The sequence below is a fragment of the Hemiscyllium ocellatum genome, chromosome 4 (assembly GCF_020745735.1).
Source record: "Hemiscyllium ocellatum isolate sHemOce1 chromosome 4, sHemOce1.pat.X.cur, whole genome shotgun sequence".
NCBI lineage: Eukaryota > Metazoa > Chordata > Chondrichthyes > Orectolobiformes > Hemiscylliidae > Hemiscyllium > Hemiscyllium ocellatum.
Window position 1 is genome coordinate 33011214 of NC_083404.1, and position 26887 is coordinate 33038100.

General features: G+C 39.6%; 1 protein-coding gene across 3 annotated transcripts in view; it reads left to right on the forward strand.

Moving 5' to 3' along the window:
* The window catches only part of LOC132815341 (cAMP-regulated phosphoprotein 21-like), a 346819-nt gene that overhangs the window by 19780 nt on the left and 300152 nt on the right, over nucleotides 1-26887 (forward strand). The window contains exons 1-2 of one of the 3 annotated variants that reach the window (XM_060824201.1): nucleotides 5707-5732; nucleotides 11541-11655. The exons of 1 other annotated variant lie outside the window; for it this stretch is intronic. The gene's annotated coding sequence lies outside the window, so the exon portion shown is untranslated. Of the gene's footprint in view, nucleotides 1-5706; nucleotides 5733-11540; nucleotides 11656-26887 lie in introns of those variants that run through there. One more of the 3 variants, XM_060824202.1, reaches the window with a different exon arrangement.

A 26887-nucleotide genomic window follows, 5' to 3' on the forward strand; every position in this document is an offset into this window, starting at 1 on the left:
GGATTGCCTTATAATCTTATGATATCAGATTGAGGTGTGTGCCAAAAGGCTTGGCCATAAAGGACCAGAAAATAAGGCATTTATTTTATGAAATTTTGTTCTCTGCATTGAGTATCCTCCACGATGATCATAATCAAGAATTTAGAGATGACCTTGTTTTTCTGTCCAAATATTCTAAATGCACCTGAATGTTTCAAAGCTGGAGGTGATATTGTAGAATTAACACTTTCTCTAAAATCCTACATTAATTTTTTAAAGGGATCTCTTTATGTTCCTCAGTTAATTGAGGAGCTTGTATTGTAATGGTATATTTGAGATGTTGTGATACAGTCTTTATAATTCATTTTTTTAAAACAAATGTCAATGAGAGTATTGCAAGTGACTTGAATTCAAGGCACAGAGGTAAAATCTTGTCTTTGATATGTGGTGATGAGCTCCCTATTGCTAAGGTCACAGTGGGATGAATCACAGTACAAATGTTGGTCCCACTGATCTGTGATACTACATTTTACAACACAAACCTACTCGCTTTCTGTTATGCAATGCCTTCAAATTTGGCTTATCTATATTTAAAGATTATGAATTGTTTTTCTTCCTTTGATGTAAATGTTTAATGTACTCCACCTGAGATGACTTCACTTTAATGGAGTCAAAAAAATTAACACGGGAAGCAGGTAGTGAATGATTCAATAATATGGGAAAGCAATAATGGTACAGATGAAGAGAATGTAATGATAAGTATAGGTGCCAAGTTACTGATGACATCTTCCTTCTCTTTTAATATATTAAATTGGGACACATTGTAGGTCTGTTCTAAATTTGATTTATGCATTTTTGTGCCAGACACTGTTAATTTTTGTAAGATTTATTTATTGTTCTTTTTGAGATGATTTTAACATATGTGTAGAATATTTGGTTATGTCAGATGTAAAAGTGATAATGTTGACGAGTGAATATAAAATGTTATACTTCATGCTTTTATTTTCATGTTACAGTTGCACCAGTGATTTTATAAGTCATAATGTAGCGTTCGTTATTACAGGAATTGTTGCTACTGGTGTGAGCTTCATAGATGCAGCATTTGAAGCATAGTTAGCAGCACAAAGGCTACATTGGGGATTGCATGTGTTATTAACAAGCAGGAGAGAATGCTGTGCTTAGCTGTGTTTACTTGGATACAGAGCTCCACTCCCCAGCCAATAAATCTTTTAATGTTTTGGAAACACATGATCTACTTTTATCAAACATTATGAAACTTCTGCTTAGATTTATGATGCACCCAGGAAGGCCAACATTTCCAACTGACCATGGAGCCACATAGTGTCAAGTCAAAGCAATGTGCTGGCAAATCAGGTCGTGGCTTTACACTGCAGAGGATGTAGCATAACTGTTTCTTCAGCACTGACACTTCTTAAAATCATAACTGCACCTTTCTACATTCAGTGAGCCACATCTTATTGAGTTTATGAGCATTTGTCAAAAACACAGGAATATGCCAGTTTATTTTCCGAAATTCATTGACTTGTAATTCTACTACTTAAAACAAGGATTGAATTTTCTCTTCGAACAAATGTTTGCGTTCTTTTTTCCCAGAGAATTACAGCTTTCTGTGTAATGGCATGATCACCTTGCAAGATTTACTCCTTCATTATCATTGCTATTTTGAGCTTTTAGAGACAGGCAAGCATTAAAGAATAAAAATAGAACAATCTTATTAAAAAACAAACACATGCTTTTAAAATAATTTAAAACATATTTCAAATTTAACATTAAATTTCATTTCTGGCATTTTTAATTGAACTTTTAAAATAATTTTTCACACGACTGCATGATTTGTCAGTGTTTTATATTATCTATATTAAGATTTTAAGAAAATCAATTGTACCATTATTTTTAGTCGTCAAATTGTAACTTTTATTGGATTGAGAGTGGGTTACTGTTACCAGAAATCCTGATTATAGCTGCCATCAACATTGTGATTTATCCTTTTGGCAGAAAATTTAAAAAATAGCTGCTGTAGCTGAGATCCCACTTGTATACGTTGCTGCCAAAACAAGATTTCAAAAAAAAAAGTCCTTCATTATTTTAACTGGCCTAAAGATTAGTCACTTAGAAGTAATTAGGTTAGTTGCCACTTCAGATTCTTTGAGTATTGAGCAAAATTTTAAATACTGCCCTGCAAAACAACAAGCAAGCTATTAAATACAGTGATCATTTCTTTAATTAAAAAGCTTTCTTCTTTCTTTTAAGAAATGGGGCAATTTGCTGTTCAAGCTCCAATAACATGATTGGGCAACATTGAAGAACTCACTGGGGAGGCAAACAAAAAAAAAATAGATTGTAGAAACATTAGGAAGCAAACTTAATAAGCTAAAAATTGACCATGCTGCTTTCTGGACTGCAGGGATTGTGATTCATCATCTAGCCACAACAATTCAGGTGGAGGTTAGCAATACACAAATTTCACTCCCATACACTTCCTGGCTCACCCCAATCAGGGTCTAAAAATTCAACTTTTAGCCTTTAATATGGTACACATCTATCAAAAGAGCCACTTCAGTACGCAGTTGGTCCTATTACACATTGATATCCTTGAAAGGATTATTCTCATAAAAGTTGATACCAATATTTTGGTGCATTTTGAAATGAACTGTTGTGATCTATGTCCCACAAGCCACCTGAATATGTTTTGCATTAAAGTAAGATTGAGTAGAATTTTAGTCTTTTGCATTTAGTCATTTGCTTTGAGCTTTCTCATCTGTATTCTGTGGATTTATTTACCATAGCTTTTGCTGAAGAAATGCTGTATTGCAAGATAGTTGAGTTGCTGATGGATTGAAATGATTTGAATAATCTCTGAGCATTTCTGTAATAATGTCTGTTCAGATGTAAATCCAATAAGGAAAGCTTTCCAAGTCCTTCCATTTCCTCACAAGATTACGAATAAGTTTCTCATTGGTGAAAAATGACAAGTGACTGAGCTACTGTGAGGAGAAGCTTGACAAATAGTCTACTGACAGTTAACTGAATAATGGGATGGGCAGAGATTGTATTGAGAATTACACAAAAAAAAACAAATGCAGGATAAAGGGATTAGCACCAGCAGTGATTTGAAATATTTATCAATGGTATAGAGAACAGTAGCATAATGGTCATATTACTGGACTAGTAGTATAGTGAGTAATGCTTGGGAGACACAAGTTCATATCTCAGAATGGTAGCTGGTGGAATTTAGACTGAATTAATTGATAGATCTTGGTGATCATTAAGTTATCAGATTATAACACAAAATAAATCATTTGCTTCATTAATTTCTTAACCTAATGTAGTGATTGGAAGCAGGTGGATCTCATAGAACATGAGCTCCCTATGTTCTCATCAGGGAGCCCTGGCTGACTTTTATATATATAGGAGATTCAGAATCTGCTCACTTCAGGCACTGAGTCTGAGCTAACTGGCCACAGCCAGTAGACTTTGTACATGTAAATAAAGGGTGACTTGATGACAGAATACCAGCAGTTATTTCACCTAGCCTGATTTGTTTGTGACTCCAGCTTCACAGCAATATGGTTCACTCTAATTACCTTCTGAAATAATGTGGGAAACCTGGTGGTTATATCAAATGATTCCAGAAAGCTGGAACATATGGCATTCATTTCCATACCACAAGGACAAAGGCGCACTGTATGTAGTCAATCCTGTATACTCCTCCTTATCTGGGGTCTTTTGCCAAAATTGGGAGAGATGTCCCACAAATTAGTCAGGTCTCAGTCTGATAGTCACCTTCATTAAATTCAACTAAAGTATGGCTTCTTAACCTTTGTTGATCAGCCCCTTCAATTCCCACTTGCCATCACTTACCCTTCCAGAAAACCCCATTGCTCCTTTATATTCTCAAGCTGCTCCATAGCCTCTCTCAACCCATATGTCTATGCCCACTATATCCTACTTCTGTGTCCCCCACGCTGTTCCATGTCCCACATACCTCCTATAGATCCCTGCACTGAGTATCCACTATGCACATTATGCATGAGTCCTATATTTCTATTGGGAAGTCTTTAAGGTTCTTGTGAAACTGTTAAAATACTCAAGCAGTTCTTTGAACTCCACTTCATAAAATGTTCAATCCTCTAAAATGGCCATAAATGTCTCAAAATAGCTTTTGATGTCCTTGGTAGTTGTGTTGCCTACACAGCCGAGTTAGTGTCACAGTGGATGGAGGCAGATCTTCCAACATACTCAGTTTGGCACCCAGTCCTTCTGTTTCCAGCTAGGGCCTACTTTGGGAGTTAATATCCCTGACTCCAATCCATCCATTCCACCCTATTGTGAAAATAACATGGGTGGGCATTATTGGGAAGGAGGTGGCATCACTATATCAAGAAAACTTCTGACTCCAACTTGTACCTGAAAGGAGAATCTGGCCATCATTTAAATACATTCTTATAGCTTCAAATGAGTCTTACAAGCTGCTAGCTTGTCAATTTTGGCTAAAGTTCTTTAAAAATATTAAAAACAAGTTTTCATGTTCAAAACCCAGGATCATTATGCAGGATATTCACTTTAAATTTGTATGTAGCTTTCCTGAATGTTGTCCCCAAGTTAGGTCAAATGATGTTTTTTTTCCGAATCTATAATTAGCTTTGAGCTCAGCTGGATATACATAATTAGATTTCATTGCACAACTGTGCCAGCAAAGCCTCCAGAACTGAATCCATTAGAGTCTTTGAAGTCATTCAAACAGCTCAGAGATCTACTTCGTTGCTATTCCATGGATTAAAGCACAGTTACTACTGGCACAGCCAAATTTAAATTTCAATAATTTAAATAAATTTTCAATAATTTACAGCCAATAAACAGTTTATTCACTGCATAATGGATTCTATACAACTGGAGACCTTTCCACTTCACAATACTGGTCAATTTAACACTTGTTTAGCCTTTAAGAACAATTCCTTAATTTAATCACAGCATTAATAACATTATTGTCCTTTCATATGGTATTTCATTATGACATGTAAATTGGCAACACTGTTGAAATCTAACTTGTCAAAAGGGTCCTAACTTCAACACAGGACTTGCTCATGGTTCATGACATCTGTGGGCTGATGGGGCTGAGTCTGAGTCTGGTCAGGCTCAATGAACATTGTGTTGGGTCTGAATTGCCCACTATTGCAATGAAGTCAGTGGTGTTGGGACTGCTAAATGCTGGTTCGAGATTAGACTGGTGCTGGAAAAGCACAGCAGTTCAGGCAGCATCCGAGGAGCAGGAAAATCGACGTTTTGGGCAAAAGCCCTTCATCACACTAATCTAGAATCTGGTTTCCAGCATCTGCAGTTTTTGTTTTTACCCACTGCTAAATGCTAGTTCAAGACCCCTGGACTGTTACATTGTGCACTTCAAGGTAGCAGAGTATTGAAATGGAGATTGAAATCCCCAGATACATGCCCTGCTTTCCCTGTCCAGTGTGGGTTTACCTGGTAATGGGACAAGAACATTTGGCTTTTTTCTCAGCAATAAGTTGAAGATCAGAAATTGTCTGCCAGATAATGTTTCTGCACTAATCCGTCTGTACAAAAGAAAGTCTTACAAATTTTGTTGAGGTGTTTGATGGTTATGAAAGGCTCAATATAAATGGATGTCTCAATTTTTTTCATATTATCTCAATCAGGAGAGCACTGGCAGAAGAAAGGCTCATGGGAACTATAGACCAGTAAACGTAACATCTATGGTAGGTGAGTTACTTGAAAAGATTCTGAGATAAGATATACATGCATTTGGAAAGACAGGGTTTGATTAAAATATAGGTAAAAACAATGACTGCAGATGCTGGAAATCAGATTTTGGATTAGTGGTGCTGGAAGAGCACAGCAGTTCAGGCAGCATCCAAGGAGCAGTAAAATCAACAGTATGGCTTTGTGTGTGGGAGATCATACCTCACAAATTTATTAGATTTCTTTGATGAAGTGACCAGGAAGGTTGGTGAGAGAATGGCAGTAGACATGGTCTTTCTGGATTTCAGTAAGGCCTTTGATAAGGTTCCATGTGGTTGGCTGCTCTGGAAGATTAGATTGCATGGAATCCAAGAAGAGCTGGCAAATTGACTTGATGGTAGGAAGCAGAGAGTAATAGTGGAAAGATGCTTGTCAGACTGGCTGCCTGTGACTGATGGAATGGCTCAGGGGTCAGTGATGGGCTCATTGCTGTTTGTTATCTATATCAATGATTTGGATGAGACTGTCCAAGACATGATTAGTAAATTTGCAAATGACACTAAAATAGGTGGCATTAAGGATAGTGAGGAAGATTCTCAGAAATTGCAACAGGATATTGATCAGTTGGGGAAGTGGGCCAAGAAATAGAAAATGGAGTTTAATATAGATAAGTGTGAGGTCTTGCATTTTGGAAAGTCAATCAAGGTAGGAGTTTCATGGTGAATGGTAGGGCCCTAAGAAATGTAGTGGAACAGAGGGAATTTATGTGCACTGTTCTCTGAAAATGAAGTCACAGGTAGACAGGGCAGTGAAGAAGGCTTTTGGCACATTGGCCGTCATCAGTCATGGCATTGAGTATAGAAGTTGGGAAGTTACATTGCAGTTGTACAGGACGTTGATGATGCTGCACCTGGAGTATTGTGTTCAGTTTGGTCACCTTGCTAAAGGAAGGATGTTATTAAACTGGAAAGAGTGCAGAAGAAATTTACAAAGATGTTTCCAGGACTCAACAGTCTGAGTCACATGGAACGATTGAACAATTAGGACATTTTTCTTTAGAGCTTAGGATACTGGGGAGGGATAGAGATGTATAAGACCATGAGAGGCATGGATAGGGTGAATGCACTCAATCTTTTTCCCAGAGCTGGGGAATTGCAGACTAGGGGGCATCAGTTTAAGATTGTGGGGGAAAGAATAAAAGGGAACCTGAGAGGCAACATTTTTACAAAGAGGGTGGTACGCATATGGAATCAACTGCCAGCTGAAGTGGTTGAGGTGGGTACATTAACAACATTTAAAAGGCATTTGGACAAATGCATGCATAGGAAAGGTTTAGAATGATAAGAGCCAAATGCAGGGGATTGGGGTTAGCGTGGATGGATATTTTGGTCGGCATGGACCAATTTGGACCAAAGGGCCTGTCTCCTTGCTGTGGGACTCTATGACTCTGTGAATTGCCAAAATTATAAAGATTTTATACATATTAATTAGATACAACTGGCTTGGCCAACACTCATCTTCTATCACTAATCAGCCTGGAGAAGCGAGTAAGCTGTTTTCTTGAACCGTTGCAGTCCATTGCATTTAAGGAGATCCACAGTGCTGTGAGGAAAGATATTCCAGGATTTAATCCAGTGGCAGTGAGGGCATGATGCACTATTTCCAGACAGGATGGTGTATAGCTTGAGGAGGGGCTTTGCATGTGGTGTTCTGACACATCTGCTGATCTGGTCATTCTTGCTGGTAAAGGTCATGGGTTTGGAAAGTGTTTTTCTAAGGAACCTTGGTGACTTACTGCAGTGCTTCTTCCAGATGGTGTACACTGTTGCCATTATGTGCTGGCATTAATGGGTATCAGTGTTCAAGATAGTGGAGGGTGTCATTGAAGCTTCGCCCTGGATGGTGTCAGGAAAAAGCAGCTCACATGGCACTCCATCCAGCACCTTTAACATTCATTCCCTTCATTACCAACACAAGTGACTGCAGTATGTGCCATCTATAAAATACACTTACAGCAATCCTTTAACAGCATATTCCAAACCTGCAACGTCTATTGTTGAGAGGAACATAGAGAATAGATGCTCAGTAGCACCACCAAGCTTTGCTTTTGGGGTCATGCTCTCATGATAATGATGGAGCTTCACAGTGTGAGTGGTAGTTCCTGGCTTGCAGCATCTGAAGTGATGTGCAGCTCAGCTTTAAATATGGCACCAGTGGTGTGAACAGCAGGAGGTCCTGGCAATGGCCTCACTGACCTAATGCTTGCACAAGAAGAGTATTGAAGAAATGGGTTGCATAATTAATGAGATGAAGAGAAACAGATTGTGTGAAAAAAGCCTCTGTGAAACTTGGCAGAATCTCACTCAAACGAATACTTTAACTTAAAATGGGATAAATCAATCCATTGCTCAGATAATTTGAGTTGGAATAGGGTCTAGGATGCAAAGTATTTTATTTACACATAAAAGGATAATGGAACTTTTAAAAACTTAAGAAATAAGAACTGGAATAGTTGGTCCTTGGTGCCAAGATCATTTAATAGGGTCATGGCTGATCTTTTATCTCAACTGCACTTTCCCATACTCACTGCATAAACATAGAAACCAATTGATTTTTGAATGCTTCTTTGGGGTTGGAAATCCTATGATTCACGACCCTTTGGGTCATTATGGGGCTCTGGTAGTTATAGATTGGTGATCCTAAAACATCCATTAACACTTGTTCTCGCCTTTTTGTACTTTAACCAATCCTCAATCTAAATTAATATATTCCCTCTAATCCCATAGATTTTGTATAACCACATCTTGTGTTGCACCTTATCCAAATGCATTTTGGAAATCCAAACATACTACATTTGCTGGTTCTCTCTTGTCTCTTCCACCAGTCACATCTACAAAAACAGCTAAACATCTAGAACTTGAAACTGAGAAGGAAGAAAATACATCAAATGCAATATTTGAATGAAATAGAGAAAGGCAGCAAAGACTGTGACAATTGCAAGAAATATTTGGGTAGTGTGTGACAGAAATTGTTGGTTAGATGAGCACTATTCTCTGATTCAATGATACTTGGTAGGGCAGGATTTTACTAACACTGTGGCAATGTGATCAGAGACTTTGCACAAGGAGGGACATTGGAGACTGAGAAAATGGCATGAAATTCAAGCAAATTTACAAGATGTGGGTGGCAATACAAATTATTGATGAACATCTTAGCGCAAGATCCCATCCCCTACCCATGCTTAGTGAAACACAGCAGTCATCTTTTCCCTGGTTTTTAGCAGACTGACCTTCATTGACAGTTTCAGGGATCACTTAGACCTTTCCTTTCTCAAAGCCCATCGCCTTGGCAACATGAATCACCTTGTATCTTTGGGTGATGTGGTAGAACTGCTGTTTAATTATCCCGAGGCCCTGCTTCTCTTTTATTTTGGAAGTAAATGAAAGGTGTAGATCATAACTGCTTACAACCTGAAGTTCCCAGCACTTTTCTTGGCCTTTAAAGATTTAGTTTTGAACACAGCATATTGGCATTATAAACCATAGAACATAGAAGAGTATAGCACATTACAGGCCCTTTGGCCCTCAATGTTGTGCTGAACTGTAAATAACTTCTTCCCCATAAAAAAAATTGGGCCTTCTAAAATCTCATAACAATGAAATCCCAAACTGAACAAATCTCACCTTAACTCGAAGACACTCTGCCAAAATATAGCAATCATAAAAACTCATAATTGTAAAAGTCTCCAGCAATGTTTTCCCTGAAACTTGGTCTCTCTGACCTGCTAACTCACAGCCACTATTTTTTATATGTTAGTCTATCTAATAGTAGGTACATCTTCAGAATTTTACGAAAGTTGTTTTGTGGTTTTTATGGTGCAATCAGTGGTGTTGTTATCTTAAAAGAGTTCTTTCGAAGAACTGGTAGTTCTCTAAGGGAAGTTTCTAATAGGGATCTGTGTGATATGGACAATGCCAGGATCTGTGATGGAATCAAATGAAATGTCCTCCTTGACATCAGAAACATCTCACAGTAAGATGAGGTACAGATTAGGCAGTGGCCAGTTACTGATTAAGAGGGATTATTTATTGATAAGCACTTTGCTTAAGGCACAACTCATCTCATAAACATTCTGCTTCCTATTTTACCAAAATGCTGAACAAGTTCGATGCCAAGATGACTCAACATTGACATTAGAGCAGGTACCAGTCTGATTCAACCCACCACTCGTGCCAAATGAACCTCCATGTTAGGTGCCTTGAATCAACACGTCATAGCATAATCCATGGGCACCAACCTCACATATGGCATGTTATCAAGCATTGGCATCGATTACATGTCTAAGCAGCTTTTTGGCTCTTCATTTATAGTATGTCCCTGCACTGCAGGGGCTGCACTGGCAGCTATGATTGTCATGTTGCAGCAAAGCCACTATGTGCCCAGGGACATGCACCCAGTTCATGCTAGAAGTGGGCTCTTTGCTCACTGTCGTAGTGCTCACTGACTCTGAGCCTATCTGAATGCTCACAGAATCCCTGCCTTGCATTTTTACACTTAGCTCCCTCAGCTGGAGATAGGAGACTCGTGCCACTTCTACCTTGCCTGACAGTTTAGCATAGGCAAAAATTATGGAAGCTTGCTATGGATGTCTGCAGTCATTAGTTAATTCAAAGTGGATAGCCTTTAGTCACATGATCCCAGCAAAGTAAGCCAAGGGCAGCCTCTGATACCTGTCCACAAGCTTGGAAATGGTCAGTTAGATACTCCGGGTGTTCAGAGTCAGGATGGTCTCCATAGCTGAATATTGGGCAACTCTCCACTGGTCTGGAGTCCTTCTGTTCTATTGTGAGCTGTCTTGCCCCTGTATCAAGGGAGATGAAAGTGGGTGTCATGAGTGTTACTTTGGTGCAGGTAGGGAGGTGTCCCTGCCCACATAGAACCGTGTCCATTTCACCACTTGCCAGGGGCAGATATCAGGAACCATGCAGGGTAGCTCTGGACTGACAGTGTTTGCCCGGTGCACAGCAACCATTCAAAGGTGGGGCAGGTTCAAGGAATGGCAGTCAATTCCATGATATCTGATAAATGGTGCATTGATCTAGAAACAATGGGCCAGATTCAGACATAAGGGACAGCACAAGGGTGAGGTAGATAGTAAATAAGGTGAGCTTGGTAAGATCCAGTGGTAAGCCCTACTGGGTCTCACAGCAGAACTCCCTTCAACACTGCTTGCATTCAGCAACTAGAATGTTACAGTCAGCCTAAGGTCACTGGTAGTATACTGTGTTGATATGGAGTCATGATTGGATAAGGTAAAAATGCAGTTATATACAGTGGAAGATAATGGTTGGGATCTGACTGCTTATTATTATTCATGCTGCTGGGTTTATAATCAATCAGTATATGGTGACATTCTTGCTGCTAATTAGTTGACAGTGTAAAATAAATGATAATGTGTTTCTTCAGTCATGGTAACCAGGTAACAACTGTTTTTTTCAGAGTATATTTTCCATAGTGTGTTGTAAAATTGTTGTTATCAATGTTGCAATTGTGTATATTTTAATTATGCTTCCAATGCATGAGAATGCTAAACAAAAATGTATGTTGTTGAACATAAAGTATTTTTTAGATGTTCTTAAGGTTCCTCAAAAACATGGTGAATTGTCAGAAGAACTATTTGAAAGCCCTGAATATGTTTTTGTATTTAATGTGGGTCTCTCTGTTACAAAATGTACATTTGTAATATTGTGAATTTTTATGATTTATTGTTTTGCTTTAACATAGTAATGCACCTAGTTCTATCACACGATCCCATATACCTACAGGTCTTACATCATAACATTCGTAATATCCTTTTCTCCAACATCTTATGGGACAAGTTTAAAGGATACGGGAAGACATCCTCTTCAAGCAAAAGGAACTCTGGACTACTCTGCAATGGTAAGAAAAACAAAGGAAATTCAGTATGTCTTATGTTCCAGACAACTCTCATTTGCCCTTTGAATTTGCTTTGACTGTTGTGACCCATGCACATTTATAAGCAATTTATTTTACACACAGTCATAAGATTCAACCAGCAGGGAGTTTAAAAAAAACTCTTCAAAAATAAACTGCAACTTACTACATGGTGTGTAAAAAGAGTACTTCAATATTATGAATGAGCTCTTTTAATTTCGTATCATGCTCAGCATTTAAATAACTCAGTTGCAAGGATCTTTTACTGGCTTCCTACTGACATTTCAGCAACGTAGTGATTTTTTTTGGAGGAATTGTCATCTTTTTATTCCTCCACATGTTGTTTCTGATTTTGTTCTAAGCCTTGCACATCTTACAGCCAGGCAGTATAATCAATACACTATTTTGGGCATGTCACTTTAACTTAATTATTGGCTATGTGCCACTAGAGAGGTTTCTGCTGATGGAATGCTTTCGTTTCCTCCTTCCTAGAGAGAATAGTCAAACATCTTTTCAGAAAATCTCTCTGACATGCTACAGTATTGCCACCATGAATGATACGATATTTGTGTTGATAGATGGGATTCCAAGATGTCAAACCATGTGTGAAGCAACATTTGAATTTATGATGTGGTTAAAGTAAAGGAAAACCAACTTTCTAGATTTTGAAACAAGATATGAAGACAAATTATTTCAATGAACTTGTTTTTAGCAGCATCAAGTTATTGAATAATCTGGAAAATGTAGAGAACTATGAGCCAATGAATTAGGAACCAGAGCAACATCAACCCTTCAAAAGTGAGTTGAGCTAGAGGGCTGGGGCAGCAGGTGATAAAAAGAAGGAAAGTCACTGGAAGGATCAGTGGAATATTAAGAGATAACAGAGAAGGTTGGGTATTAGTGGAAAATAGTAATAGGCATTGTTAATGGAAGAAAACCAAAGGCCACATACCTTAGAGACCAATACCAAGCCAGGAGAAAGTTTAGGCCAGATCAGGCGAAGATCTGTATTTTTAAGATATTTTTCGATAAACATTTGAGGTGCTGAAGGGTTGCGCTCCAGGGTTATTTGCACCCCTTCATCAAACCTGACACCCACCTGAAAAGTTAAAATCACCCAAGTGTATTCTGGCCACAAAAAAACACAGATCCAATCTGGCCAATTACCACTCCACAACTCTGCTCTTCATCATCTGCAAAATGAAGGAAATTGTGTGTTATCAGCCCAACAGAGTAACATTTACCCATACACAGATCAGTTTGAGTTACATTTTTCTCCAGGTGTTATTCCAAACTTGGCACAAACAAAGGAAAAAAAAGTTGAAATTTAGAGTTGAGCTGAGAGTTACTGACCTTACCATCAAATTAATATATAACTCAAGGTAGAATAGAAGAACCCAAGAAAACTAACATCAGTGAGGGGTCCTGGGGAAACTACCTTTTGATTACAGTCCATACTGCAAACAAGGAAAGGAAATTGTTGCGGTTATTGAATGTCAATCATCTCTGTCCCAGGACGTAATCTTGAGGCTCTTCTGCTTTGAATGTATTTAGCCCACGTATCTTACACTGCTTCACCAATGGCCTTCCCTGCATTATAAGTCAGAAGTGGGGATGCTTGCTGCTGATTGTGCAATATTTAGTCACTTGCACAATTTTTCAGATAATGCATAGACTAAAACCTGGCTAATTTTCATGCTTGGGCTGATAAGTGGCAAATAACAATCACACCCCAAAAGTGCTAGATAAGTTGAGGGGCAGGAGAATCAAGGTTTTGGACATCAGCCCTTCATCAGGTATGATATTTGAAGGGCTGATGCCCAAAACCTATATTCTCCTGCTCCTTGGATGCAGCCTGACCTGCTGTGCTTATCCAGCACAACACCTTTTGACTCTGATCTCCAACATCTGCAGTCCTCACTTTCTCCAAGATCCAGATAATGAATATCTCCATCAAGAAACAGTCTAATCATCTCTTCAATTCAATTATATCACTCTTATCTAATGCCCCAACATCAAGATCCTGAGTAAAAACAAAACTATTGGTCAGAACTGATCTGGACATAATTTTTTTGAATGTAAGAGCAGATCAGAGGATAAGAATTTTTCAGTGATCATTCAGCAGCTGACTTCACAAAGTCTGTTCACTATTAAGTCAAGAGTGTGATTGAATACTCTGCATTTGGCTGAGCAAATGAAATTCAAACAACACTCGAAGCTCAACATCATCCTGGATTGTAATTTTAATCAGCATCTAATCCACCATTTTAAATATTCAGCATCACCAGTGCATTAATATTGTAGTGTGCACAATCTGCAAGAAACACTCTGGCAAGTTACTGAACCTTGAAAGCACCTTCTCAACCTGGGACCTCTGAGACAGGGAATTGTGTATGGCAAAAACAAGACCTTATAGTTCACCCTGACTTGGAACTATATCAGTGGTTCCTCTTCATTCATGGATAAATTCCAGGACATCCATACCTGGTAGCATGGTGAGAGTACTGTACCACATGAATTGCAGCAATTGAAGAAGATGTCTCACCAACACCATCTGAAGGGCAGTCGACAATAAGTGGTAAAGTTTAGCAGTTCCAATGATTCCCATGTTCGGAAAATGAATAAAAAGCCGTTGAATATAGTCAAATATTGTGCATGTTGTTATTACGGTTATATATGTATCGCATGTTGCTATTTTGCCATATATGTTTGCATATCAAAATCTAAAGAATCTTATTTCAGTTGTTTTTATTAGTGTTGACATCACAGAAATGGTGGAACCGCTTCAGAGTAATGGCAATAACATGAATAAATCTGTGCTAATCAGGATCATGACAATGTATGTGAGCTAAAGAAAAAGTATCAAATGAATAATGGATTACCCAAAATAAATTAACAAGCAAAATATTGCTGAGGAAACATGGAACACTTTGAAATCTATGATGTTGACTATTCAGAATAAATATGCACAGAAGAAAAATGGACATTAGTTAAATAAACTGTCTCCAAACTGGATGAATTGTGCAATTAAAATGGGTCTGAGAAAATGAAATATGGACCAAACAAATCTGCAGGGAGATAAATGGAAGGGCTCTTTGTGGTACGCAAGAATTTGTTAACAAAAAGGCACAAGTAGGATATTGATGCCAATGGCAGCCTCAGTAATGTGGAGTCAAAAATGTTAAACATTATCTTTTTCTAAATAAATTCTTTCACACAGCAGAAAATAAATAATTAAAGTGGCAATTAGGATTCAAATGGCAGTGGAATTGAAGACAAAGCCAAAATAGTCAAAATATTAAAGAATGACTGTTTCCAAAGTTGTAGGAAATTTCAGTTTTCTATTCAATTATAGGTTTGGAGTATTGCTAGGTAAGGCAGCATTTATTACCTATCTCTGGTTACCCTTGAGTATACAGTGGTTTGCTACTTTTTGAACCATTGGAGTTAATGCAGTGTATGTCCATCCATTGTTGTTAGAGAGGTATGGATTATAGTTCTAATTTAAGCAAAATATAGATAAGCTCAAAGGAGAGCTATGAAGCTGATTGTTTTTCTTTGTTCTTCCAAATTACAGCAATGAAGCCATATTTATTGTTCATCCCTAGTTGCTACAAAATGATGCTGATAGGTCATCTTATGGAAGTTGACTATAATTCATATGCTGATTCTCATCTTACATTGGTATGAGGACATTCTAGGACATTGAGCCACTGATGGTGACGAATCATTAATATTTGTCAAAGTCAGGGTGATGGGAAATCTAGAGGTGGTGGTTTTCCCAAGACATTGATTGTTTTGCCCTCCTTAGTGATCAAGATCATAGGTGAGTAAGATGTAAGTTATTTTGGTGAGTTGCTGAACATTGACCTTCGCTTGAACTAAAAGAAAAGCTGCTTCAGAATTTTCTTTTGGAATTGTTAATGGCAAAGATAAAGGTTATGAATATGTGTGGACTGCAATTATCTTGATAACTCCAAAAGTTATATTTCATGGTCAATTTTGCAGCTAAATTATACACATGGTTATTTGTAACAAAGACTATTTTTTCTGCTGAAGTAATTTGAATATACTACGATTCAGTGACTTTGTTAATTTAGTGTACAAGTATTGCACATTTTTGTTGCTTTGGAAACCAGTAAAGCTACTGTCTATTATTTGGTTAAAGTATGTAAACATGTTGTGTAGTCAAATTGATCAAAGTGGATACAGTGATGATAATTTCTCACATCAAAATGGAACAGAGTCGTTTGGGTAATGATTTAATGCATACTTCTATGTCTCTACACGGTATCAAAATGGTATGTCTGTATGCACTTTGTCACGTAAATGGCAAACTACACTTTGTTAATCCTTCAAACCAAAATAACAACAAAATAGAATTCAGGAACACATAGAAATTGAAAGTAAAACTGTTGGTTAGAAATCAATTAATTTGATGGAGAAGGGCTATCAATGGGAAAAATTATGTTTTGAGAAATGATGTTCTACACCTACTATGCCCTATTTCTGGCCCACTCAGTGTGATTATGTTATGACCACTTCTACCCAATTCTTCCAACTTTCACCATATTGCTCCCAGAGTGCTCACACGACAGATAGCATTTGTTAATCTCTGTGTAATTTACTGCTTGTTTGAATGAAACTAGACTTTAGAATATTAATGGCACATAAAGTTGTGCATTATGAGCATTTACTAAATAGCTATGTATCTGTTTTCATGTTCTTTACCACACCAGGCAGACAATTGTGTTTTTTTTAGGACCAAGGCTAGGAAGGTTTCTAGTTTAAATAGGTTTCTGATAATGCATTTTAATGTAACTGCACAGTCCTTACAGGAGAGAATGTTGTTTGAATGACTGCGTGTAATGTTTGTTTAAGGTTCGGAATCTTTGGTTGCTAAGGTTCAGTTGACTTCTAGGAACAATGGCCTTGCAGAACCATCGGCATTGATTTGATTTAGTTTGATTCTCCTATTTTGCTGCACTGTAGCACAGTCCTTTTTTGAGCAAATGGTATTTGTGGCCTTGAAGAAAAAAAAGACTTGTGAACACATGATGGAAACTTAAAGAACTTGGAATGGAAAAGGTCAATGATCGGATTTGAATGGAATGAACAGACGTTAATTACAATCTGGAAGGAAGTGGTTGCTGGTCTTGGATCTCAGACAAGGAAGCAACTGGTCTTGGTTAAGGAACCAAGGGCAGAATCTTCCCAGCCATTGAGTGAAGTGACCAGTGATGAGAAAATTAGAAGAATCATGTGAAATTGACAAGTGTTGAAATGTATCTCAAAACTCTTGCTGGTGTTTGTGGATAAACATATCCGCATACATTAGCAAGCATTAACTTCCTTTATTATTATGTTATCTCACCACATTAATATTCAGTTTCCTATTCTCCAATCCACTAGATAGAAACTAGATGACAACAATCGCTGAAACGAAAGTCAGGGCGGTAACTTGGCAACTCCTGCTCACCACTACTCCTGCCGGCCTCCATCATGGACATCAATCAGCCACATCTTCAGGCTACACTCCATGAGCAGTGACCACTAACAGCATCTTCCCTTCCATCCCCTTCCATCCCTGTCAAGTCCAAGATCTCCAGGTTCCCTTGAACAAAGCAAAGTGTCCATTTCCCTCTGTACAGCATGTCTGCGGCAATTTCTAATGTGGGGCAATTTCAGGCTGTCAGCACTTGGCTGGCTGCACTATTGAACTGTTAAGGTAATACCAGTGATCCTGCCAGGTTCTAGCAGCAGCCAGTAATGCTTCCTGGGGTCAGTGGGAGGATCTGATAAGCAGGGTGCAATCGGGAGTGGTGCTTAGGTAAAGAGGCAAGTTTAAGAAGGGTGCACAAGAGAAAAGCACCAGGCCTTATGGAGAGAATTCTCCATGAAACATGAAACATAGTTAACTTCTGGTCGGATTCAGCCCCAAATGATTGCAATTTCTTTGTTCCCTGTAATATATTCCCCTGTTTCTGTCTTCAAGGGCCCAATTTTGGTCTTAACCATTTTTCTGCCTTTCACATACCTAAAAAAGCTTTTACTATCCTCCTTTATATTTTTGGCTAGTTTACCTTCGTATCTCATTTTTTCTCTGCGCATTTCCTTCTTAGTAATCCTCTGTTGTTCTTTAAAAGTTTCCCAGTCCTCCATTTTCCCACTTATCTTTGCTATGTTATACTTTTTCTCTTTTAACTTTATATGTTTCTTAACTTCCCTCGTCAGCCACGGCCACTCATGCCTCCTCCTGGGATCTTTCTTCCTGTTTGGAATGAACTGATCCTGCATCTTCTGCATTCTACACAGAAATATCTGCCATTTTTCCTCCACTGTCATCTCTGCTAAGGTATTGCACCATTGAACTTTGGCCAGCTCCTCCCTCATAGCTCCATAGTTCCCTTTATTCAACAGAAATATTGTCACTTCCGATTGTACCCTCTCCCTCTCAAATTGCAGATTGAAGCTTATTGTATTATGGTCACTATTTCCCAATGGCTCCTTCACTTCAAGGTCCCTGATCAATTCTGGTTCGTTGCACAATACCAGATCCAGAATTGCCTTCTCCCTGGTAGGCTCCAGCACCAGCTGTTCTAAGAATCCATCTCAGAGGCGCACCACAAAGTCTCTTTCTTTGAGGTCCAGTACCATCCTAATTCTCCCAATCTACCTGCATGTTGAAAGCCCCCATAACAACTGTAGTAACATCTTTGCGACAGGCCAATTTCAGCTCCTGATTCAACTTACATCCAACATCCAGACTATGTTTGGGGGCCTGTAGATAACTCCCAAGAGGGTTTTTTTACCCTTAGAATTTCTCAGCTCTATCTATACTGACTCTACATCCCCTGATTCTAGGTGTCCCCACGCAAGGGACTGAATATCATCCCTTACCAACATGGCTGCCCCACCCCCTCTGCCCGTCAGTCTGTCCTTATGATAGCACATGTACAATGAATATTCATTTCCCAGGCCCTGTCCACTTAAAGCCACGTCTCAGTTATTCCCACAATATCGTATCTGCCAAGTTCCAAAAGAGCCTCAAGTTAATCCATCTCATTTCTAATACTTTGTGCATTCTTATATAGTATTTTTAATTTGTTATGGCCCTCACCCTTTCCATCAACTCCTATTTCACTCAACCTTACAGCATGATCCCTTTTTGAGTTTTCTGCCTCATTGATACAGTTGTCTTTCTTGACTTCCCTTGTTCTAACTTTCCCTTCAATTTCCTTCTTTAACATCCAGTTTGTCCCCTCCCGCTACTTAGTTTAAACGTAGCTCTGTTGTAGCTGTGTTGCAGTAGCAAACCTGCCTGCCAGAATGCTAGTCCCCAACCTATTAAGGTGCAAACTGTCTCTCTTGTATAATTTATGCTTACCACAAAACATACCCGAGTGATCCAAGAATTTAAATCCTTGCTTCCTGCACTAGTTCCCCAGCCACATGTTCAAGTCCATTATCTCCCTTTTTCTGGCCTCACCAGCCTGAGGAACCGGAAGCAAACCAGAGATAACCACCCTGGATGTCCTGCTTTTCAGCCTTCTTACCAGTTCTCCGAAGTCCCACTGTAGTATGTTCCTCCTCTTCTTCCCGATATCATTTGTGCCGACATGTACCATCACCTCTGGCTCTTCACCTTGGTCCTTGAGGATTTCCTGCACTCTGTCTGTGATGTTTTTAACCCTGGCTCCAGGAAGGCAACACACCATCCTTAAATCCCACCTGCTGCCACAAAAGCCCTGGTCAGTTCCTCTCACTATGGAGTCCCACTATTATCATGGCTCTGTGCGAAGTCCGACTCTTCCGCTCTGCCTCCACGCCAACTTTTGATTGACAGACCTGGCCGCCTCGTGGACTGGCAGAGTCATCTGTCTCTATTGTTTCCAAAAGATTCAACTTGTTCCTGACAGGTACTTCCCCCGGTGTCTCTTGCATCTGTCTCCTCTCTGCCTTCCTCATCGTCTGCTCTCTTCTGGTATGGTCGGTGTAATAACCTCGCTGAAGGTAAAAACAATGACTGCAGATGCTGGAAACCAGATTCTGGATCAGTGGTGCTGGAAGAGCACAGCAGTTCAGGCAGCATCCAAAGTGCAGCGAAATTGATGTTTCGGGCAAAAGCCATTCCTGATGAAGGGCTTTTGCCCGAAACGTCGATTTCGCTGTACTTTGGATACTGCCTGAACTGCTGTGCTCTTCCAGCACCACTGATCCATAACCTCACTGAAGGTCTTGTCCAGAAAGATCTCGTTCTCTCGGATGAGCCTCAGGTCCTCGAGTTCTTTCATCAGTGCTCATTTAATGTCAATGAAAATGGAAAATATTTTGAATAAGTGGAACATGTCCCTTGAGCACAAGACAAGGAAATAAACCTGTCATAAACCTGTGCCTGGAGAGCAATTTGTCGTTTGCAGCACAAAGAAAATTACCCTATTAACTTGTGGTTCTGATTGAATTACCTTGTTCACCCTTTGCATATTATTTAGAAAAGAAGATAATCATGAAATGTACAAAAGATGCGTGACACCAGAGTAGTTGTGGAACAGTTAATGGATTTAATGTTTCCTGAAAGTAGAGGTCAAACAGTTTGCAAACTTCTGCATATTGGAAAAAGGCCCTTGACAATAATTCATTTCCAAGGAACTGTGATGTTCTTTCCCTTTTGTGCAGCTTAACCTTTCAATTTGTAATCTTTTCTCCTAATTAAGGGAATACTGGTTTGGAAATTGCAGGTCCACAAACCCTGATTTCTCAATGTGATTACATTGCCGAATGGAAAATCAGAATCCAAGCTTTCAGTTTTCAGTCTTGTGATTCTAACCAGCATGAACATCCAATTGAAGCATCACTTCTGTCTTTCCACAAGTACCTCAACCAAATAAGATCTTAGCTCCTTGGAAGACTATTCATCAAGGAAGGCAATATGGCTAATTCTGATCACATCATCACTAAATATCCAAGACTATGAATGTTATACTGACTGCAATTACTGTGTCAGCCCTGTGTACCTATGGTATTTAATGCTTGGCAACATTCTTCATTATTATTAAGGTAACCACTGCAGCTGATTGAGTCCTACTTGCCAGCTAATGATAATAAACAGACACTGTCAATGTATCTGATACAAGTTAATTTGATATACCACATCATCCAAGCCATATGTTTCTTCAAATGGGTTGGCAGAAAGGGGAGATGGTTCAGTTGCAGTCACGATACAGACTTATGAGGGGTATAGGTTACGTGACCAAACCCAGAGCTCCCTGGATTGAAAAAAAGAGATAGAAAGTAAGATGAAGCAGAAAAAAAGGATGAATGACAAATATCAGCTTGATAATGCAAATAAGAACCAGACTGATAGTGAAGAGTTCAGTGAGGATGTGAAAAGAGGGATTATGAGAAGAAATTGACAACTAACGTAAAATGGAATTTGAAATTCTTTCATTGACATATATATGAGTGAAAAAGCATTTAGAGGAGGAATGGGGCCAACTAGGTACTAAAAAGGCTGTTCGTGAATGCAGAGAGAGTGACAAAGGTACTAAATGATTGCTTTGCACCTGTCATTACCAAGGAAGAAGATAATGGTGAAGACTTGGTAAAAAGAAAACAGTTGAGATACTGAATAGATTATCAATTAGAAAGGCCCATGTGGAAAGTTCAGGCCAATAATCTAAGTGAACTTTGCATTCAATTGGACGTGTATGGGTTAATTAAGGAAAGCCAGTATGGATTTGGTAACAGAATAATTAAAATGTTTAAATAACTTAATTTCACTTTTTAGATGAGGCAACAGAGAGGATTGATGAGGGTTATACGGATGATGGGGGCATACATTCTGTGTCTTGGGCACCCACAGTGTTCCCTCTCAGTGATAGTCAACATGGAAGAATACTGATTTACCAGCTGGAGGATGGTGGAAGTGTTAACCAACTGGAGGTTTACTTTGCTATGTTCAGCCTTGTGATGGCCACAGTCTGTGTTAAGAACTCCCAGGATAACCTGCCTCTGCCTCTAGGTGTGCCAGTGGGACTACTCACAGGCAATGCTGATGTTGGAGGAGTCTGAGATATTGTACGATATGATATGGTGAGTGTGACTATGTCAGTCTAGTTTTTGGAACAGTTCTCAACTTGGTACAAGCCCCAAATTTTAATTAGGAAGATCTTTCAGTGTCCAAATGGTAGGGTGTACTTTTGTAGATTCTGATGCCTAGTTTGATGTCAAATGGCCTTTCCAGTTTTATTTCTTTTGGAGTTTTCTGTCGTAGTTTGCTACAACTGAGTGGCTTCAGAGGGCAGCTAGAGTCAAGCTCATTGCTTGCCTCTTGACTGTTGTCTGACTAAGCAGATGACATTGTTGCAATTGTGATCCAAGACTATGCGTTTGTTTCCACCCATGGGTGACTGTTTATGTGGAGTTTGCATGTTCTCCCTGTGTCTGCATGGACTTTCTCTGAATGCTCTGGTTTCCTCCCACAGTCCAAGGATACGCAGGTTAGGTGAATTAGCCATGGAAATGCTGAGTTTTAGGAATAAGGTAAGGGGAGGTGGTGTGGGTCTGGGTGGGATGCTCTTTCGATGGTCGGTGTGGTCTCGATGGGCTGAATAGCCTGCTTCCATGCTGGAGGGATTCTATGTTGGTCTCTATGCATTTGTATGGGGCTTCCACAGGAGAATGAATAACTATACGTTCTGGTGTCTGGAGTGAAGATCTGCAACATCATGGACTTGCTTAGGGGGAAGAAGCCCTGGCAGTTTCCAGGAAAGCAAGTGTATACATGGACGAAGCTTTGTTATTATGGTTACAGATCTTTTGGATGTTGAGGATATAGAAGTCCTATCTGTAGATGGATTTCACTAGTTGACTAATGATAGTATAGTCCATCATGTAGCGGTTGTCATTGACTTGTAAAATGTTGTTATATGCAGCCATTTGTGAGATACCATCAAGATTCACAGCTGATTCTAAAGGAGTCAGAAGCAAGGATGTTCTAGGCTACAGTAACTTTGATCACAGTGGGCAGCAGGTGAAGGTCTTCAGCAACAAGATCAAAAATCTCTGTATCCATGTTTCTCAAGCTTCCCAGTCTCCTGAGTCATTGGGTCTTGGTCAGCTCCTGTGAAGATTTAACAAAGATGGAGCTGAGTTGAAGGAACAGTTTCCATTTGTTGCATTGTCCATTCTTCATCTCTCATGACCTGCTGATTCCCCATGTCCCATCATTCTTGTGGAAGTGTTGTTACTAATTGACATGCTGCCCAAAATCTGATGAGCCATGCCTTCGGTGCCAATTGCTAGCTTCCTTTTTGTCGTGTGACTTCCTGATGTGATTGATAGCCTGCCTTTTCACTCTACTGCTCCTGCTATGCCAGAGAAATGGCATACCCCCACAACACCATTTGCATATCATCTTCATATTGAGTGTAAAGGTTGCCTTGGACAAGTTGACCCTTGTGGAGCTGGTCGATGTCCTGGGGCATCCTGGACTGATTCTCACTTTGTATCCGGTTCCATTTGGCTAATCTTCAATGGGAACTCCTGAAACCTACGTTCCTGTTCAAAATTTCATGTTGCACCCCCCCCCCCCCCCCCCCCACATGCTCTTACTGAGGTTTTCAAATAACTTAATTGGCTGTAAAGAGAAGGAGAATGGGGTCTCTGTCCCAACCTCTGACAATGGGAATGACCTCCTCAAACTTACGTGTGGATTTCAGGCACCCCACCTCAATTTTTGATTTGTGTGGATGGAGAGTAGTGGAGCAGCTGAGGGTGAGTATTCAGCCCATTGAGTTTCAAGGGAGGTTTAGTGGAGAACTTATCATGGTTCCATGTTGGAGGGCAGACCAATGCTGGGTTTCTTTGTGCAGCTTATAGCAAGTTATTTTCTGGAGCATTGAAATATTAAGTTGGAATAGGCATTGTATCCACTTAAACAAGAATAATAGGTATTTCATGGAGCACCGCTGCAGAGCTCTTTTTAAATTTCTCTGCCTTGCCCTAGATTTCCTAAACAATTACGAAACACCTTTTCAACAGGGCAACTTGTCCAAACTCCATTCCTTATTCTGGTTTGGTTAACAACCCATCCTTAATTTTATGAAGTGCCTTGGGATCTTTTGGAGATTAAAAATGCAGATAGAACTTGTTGTACTGTATCTGTATTAGAATATAATCTACCCTGCCTTGCATTTATAATATATGTCACATTTTAAATCTGAATATTATGCCTTAATTATTGTGGTAACCACCATCTGTTTATTAACATTGCTTGAATATTTAATTATTACTAAAAGGTTGGACGTGTCAGGCAGATTATCTCTCCTAATCACAAATGAGGAAGCTGCACAATAAATCAGTAATGTCATTAAATTTGTTTTTGGAGCCAGAAATATGCATGTTTGAGTTGTCAAAAACGACTTAACATTACTTTTTCTGCATCTCCTTAACAATTACAACTATAATGTATGGAAGGCAACTCAACAACGTTATCCACAAATCAACCCATCTCACATTTATAACTGCTATTTAGAAAGTATGGCTATTGTGGTATATTCCTCCATTTAAAAACCCCTCCTAATCACACTTGGCTCTCTTGATATACCCTTTAATACTCCGCTATGACAAGCTGCTTCTGAATGTTACGTTTTGAATATTTATGAATTTTTTTCCAGAAATGCTGAAATCCAGACACTGGCACCATTTAAAATTTGCATTCTGGCAGTGAAAATCCTACAACAAAACTGTCATGATTGTAATTAAATCAGCCAGGTGAACCTAGAATATGTGTTCCCTGATTGGAGCTATCAATCTGGTCCAATCAGGGAGCTCAGGCTGACAGATAACAACTGGAGTATCAGACATCCTGTTCACTCTGAGAGCTGACTAGAGAGCTTCATCAGTTTCAAAGACTGTCCACATGTAAATAAAGGGTGGCTTGATGATGTTATACTGGCCTCTGTGGAGTTATTTCAAAAACATCTGTCAAAGCTACCAATGTTCCTAACACACCACTACTGTGCAATGGGTGACAGATACACTAGGCTTTCAGATTTTGTCCTGTGGCAAACACAATGGCGTAGATCTTTCAACTCTGACTTGAGTGTGAGGATGAATGCAAATCTGAGAGGTCAAAGTGACCTGCCACTGAATTTCTTAGTATTGCCTCTGAATGTTGGTTGATGGCTCCCATGACCTGAGATCCTTAAGTCTCAGATTGAAGAGTGTATGCTGAATATTTGCAGGAGCCAGCCTTGTTCCCCAGGGTGTTTAATCTTCTCAGTACATGCTGTTAGTTTTACATACTCAAGGAATACAGCCACAACCGAGCACCCTGATCTAATTTCTGCATGCTCCCTCCCTCCGATGCAAAATTCTCCACTCCATTATCATACTCCAACCACTTCCCTTGGTGTCAATTCACTGCTGGATCCTCCATTCATTCACTGATGGTAAAGCTCTCAATCCCTGTACGGTGTTCATCGCTTCCCATCATTTCCCTTTAGATCAAAACAAGTAAGAAGCGCTCACACCAAATTTGCATACTGCCAGCAGACCTTTAAATCTACCACAGCATTGCAGTCCCATAAGTGGAATTGTTCCTCAAAACATTGTGCTAGTCAGTTTCTTAATGCTGACTTCAAGGTAGTTGGTGGTTTTACTGCCTCACTGGGTAAGGTTCTTGTCAAGGGTGGCACGGTGGCACAGTGGTTAGTCATCACTGCTTCACAGCACCGGGGCTCATGTTTGATTCCACCCTCAGGTGACCGTCTGTGTGGTGTTTGCATCTTCTCCCATTGTTTGTGTGGGTTTCCTCTGGGTGCTTCCGTTCTCTCCCACAGCCCAAAGATGGGCAGGTTAGGTGGATTGGGGGGAGATATGTAAATGTAGTGTCCAGGGATGTGCAGGCTAGGTGAATTAGTCATAGGAAATGCAGGGTAATGGGAATAAGATGGCTTTCTCTTCAGAGTGTCAGTGCAGATTTGATGGACTGCGTGGCCTCTTTCCACACTGTAAGAATTCTAAGATTCTAAGCCTCTAAACATTTTAGTGGCAAGGTGTGTTTGGTCAGAGTTGAGCAGAAACTTTAATGTGAATACAACTGGCCGAGTGTTAACTCCACACATCCTTTACACTTAGATTTGAGCATATGCTAATCATAACGGGTGCTCGAATGATTATAGGAGAAAGTGAGGACTGCAGATGCTGGAGATCAGAGCTGAAAATGTGTTGCTGGAAAAACGCAGCAGGTCAGGCAGCATCCAAGGAGCAGGAGAATCGCCTCCTGAAGAAGCAAGATTCTCCTGCTCCTTGGATGCTGCCTGACCTGCTGCGCTTTTCCAGCAACACATTTTCAGCTCGAATGATTATGTCAAGCATAACATAGAATTTGAACCTACGCCTGTGATAAGTGAACCTCTGAAGTTTTCAATATGTTATATCCAAACTCATTTTTTATTCATTCATGGGGTATAGACATCATCAGCTGGACCAGCATTTATTGCTTATACTTTAGTTGCCTTCAAGAAGATAATGGTGGACTACTGCAGTCCATGTGCTGTAAGTAGACTCACAATGCTGCTGGGGACGGAATTCCAGGATTTTGACCCAGCAACAATGAAGGAACTGTGATATATTCCGAAGTCAGGAGAGTGAGTGGCTTTAAAGAGAACTTGCAGGTGGTGGTTTTCTCATGTATCTCCAACCATTATCCTTTTAGATGGAAGTGGACATGGGTTTGGAAAGCTATAGTGAAGTCAGGACCCAAGTTGCCCTGGCAGAATCTAAAGTGGACATCCATGAATAGGTTATTGCTAAGCAAGTGCTGCTTGGTAACTCTATGATAACACCTTTCATCACTTTACAGATGATCAATAGCAGACTGATAAGGCAGTAATCGATCAGCTAGGATTTGTTCTGCTTTTTGCGAACAGGATATACTTGGGCAATTTTCCACATTGTAAATGTTGTAGCTGTACTGGGACAGCTTGGCTAGGTGTGCAGCAAGTTCAGGAACACATGTCTTCAATGCTGTGGTTTATATAAAAAGGCTTTTGCCTGTGATGCTAATAAGTTGTCTATCACACGTAGCACATTTTGTAGTGTATTGTTTCAAATTGGAGAATTTATTCTGAATCTATTCTATGCCAGAGAAGCCTTTGTTTGGGATAAAATGTGACTGATGCATGGTCACAATTCACATCAGAGATATTAT